Source organism: Musa acuminata, unplaced genomic scaffold (genome assembly GCF_036884655.1).
Source record: "Musa acuminata AAA Group cultivar baxijiao unplaced genomic scaffold, Cavendish_Baxijiao_AAA HiC_scaffold_533, whole genome shotgun sequence".
Classification (NCBI taxonomy): Eukaryota; Viridiplantae; Streptophyta; class Magnoliopsida; order Zingiberales; family Musaceae; genus Musa; species Musa acuminata.
In genome coordinates this window covers 10,425-12,500 of record NW_027020778.1, presented here as the reverse complement: position 1 = coordinate 12,500, position 2,076 = coordinate 10,425, and positions in this window count along the sequence as shown.

The following is a 2,076-nucleotide window of genomic DNA, read 5'->3' as shown; positions in this document are numbered from 1 at the left end:
CTCGCTTCGCTCGCTGTTCGCCGCTCGCCGCTCGCTCGCGCAGCCAAAAATGGCCAGTTTTGGCCCGTTTTTGGGCTGTTTTGGCCTGTTTTTGGTCTGTTCTGGCGTGGCGCGGTGACCGTCGTGAGCGGAGCAAAACGTCAGCCATCTCAGCACCTTGGAACCCCCCGGGTGGCACAGGGCTGGATGGGGCTTTCGTATAGCAGGGACGGTGCTGCCTCACGCTTCGCTCGCTGTTCGCCGCTCGCCGCTCGCTCGCGCAACCTAAAATGGCCAGTTTTGGCCCGTTTTTGGGCTGTTTTGGCCTGTTTTTGGTCCGTTCTTGCGTGGCACGGCGACCGTCGTGAGCGGAGCAAAACGTCAGCCATCTCAGCACCCTGGAACCCCCCGGGTGGCACAGGGCTGGATGGGGCTTTCGTATAGCAGGGACGGTGCTGCCTCTCGCTTCGCTCGCTGTTCGCCGCTCACCGCTCGCTCGCTCAGCCAAAAATGGCCAGTTTTGGCCCGTTTTTGGGCTGTTTTGGCCTGTTTTTGGTCCGTTCTTGCATGGCGCGGTGACCGTCGTGAGCGGAGCAAAACGTCAGCCATCTCAGCACCCTGGAACCCCCCGGGTGGCACAGGGCTGGATGGGGCTTTCGTATAGCAGGGACGGTGCTGCCTCACGCTTCGCTCGCTGTTCGCCGCTCGCCGCTCGCTCGCGCAGCCAAAAATGACCAGTTTTGGCCCGTTTTTGGGCTGTTTTGGCCTGTTTTTGGTCCGTTCTTGCGTGGTGCGGTGACCGTCGTGAGCGGAGCAAAACGTCAGCCATCTCAGCACCCTGGAACCCCCCGGGTGGCACAGGGCTGGATGGGGCTTTCGTATATAGCAGGGACGGTGCTGCCTCTCGCTTCGCTCGCTGTCCGCCGCTCGCCGCTCGCTCGCGCAGCCAAAAATGGCCAGTTTTGGCCCGTTTTTGGGCCGTTTTGGCCAGTTTTTGGCCTGTTCTTGCATTGCGCGGTGACCGTCGAGAGCGGAGCAAAACGTCAGCCATCTCAGCACCCTGGAACCCCCCGGGTGGCACAGGGCTGGATGGGGCTTTCGTATAGCAGGGACGGTGCTGCCTCTCGCTTCGCTCGCTGTCCGCCGCTCGCCGCTCGCTCGTGCAGCCAAAAATGGCCAGTTTTGGCCCGTTTTTGGGCCGTTTTGGCCAGTTTTTGGCCTGTTCTTGCATTGCGCGGTGACCGTCGAGAGCGGAGCAAAACGTCAGCCATCTCAGCACCCTGGAACCCCCCGGGTGGCACAGGGCTGGATGGGGCTTTCGTATAGCAGGGACGGTGCTGCCTCTCGCTTCGCTCGCTGTCCGCCGCTCGCCGCTCGCTCGTGCAGCCAAAAATGGCCAGTTTTGGCCCGTTTTTGGGCCGTTTTGGCCAGTTTTTGGCCTGTTCTTGCATTGCGCGGTGACCGTCGAGAGCGGAGCAAAACGTCAGCCATCTCAGCACCCTGGAACCCCCCGGGTGGCACAGGGCTGGATGGGGCTTTCGTATAGCAGGGACGGTGCTGCCTCTCGCTTCGCTCGCTGTTCGCCGCTCACCGCTCGCTCGCTCAGCCAAAAATGGCCAGTTTTGGCCCGTTTTTGGGCTGTTTTGGCCTGTTTTTGGTCCGTTCTTGCGTGGTGCGGTGACCGTCGTGAGCGGAGCAAAACGTCAGCCATCTCAGCACCCTGGAACCCCCCGGGTGGCACAGGGCTGGATGGGGCTTTCGTATATAGCAGGGACGGTGCTGCCTCTCGCTTCGCTCGCTGTCCGCCGCTCGCCGCTCGCTCGCGCAGCCAAAAATGGCCAGTTTTGGCCCGTTTTTGGGCCGTTTTGGCCAGTTTTTGGCCTGTTCTTGCATTGCGCGGTGACCGTCGAGAGCGGAGCAAAACGTCAGCCATCTCAGCACCCTGGAACCCCCCGGGTGGCACAGGGCTGGATGGGGCTTTCGTATAGCAGGGACGGTGCTGCCTCTCGCTTCGCTCGCTGTCCGCCGCTCGCCGCTCGCTCGTGCAGCCAAAAATGGCCAGTTTTGGCCCGTTTTTGGGCCGTTTTGGCCAGTTTT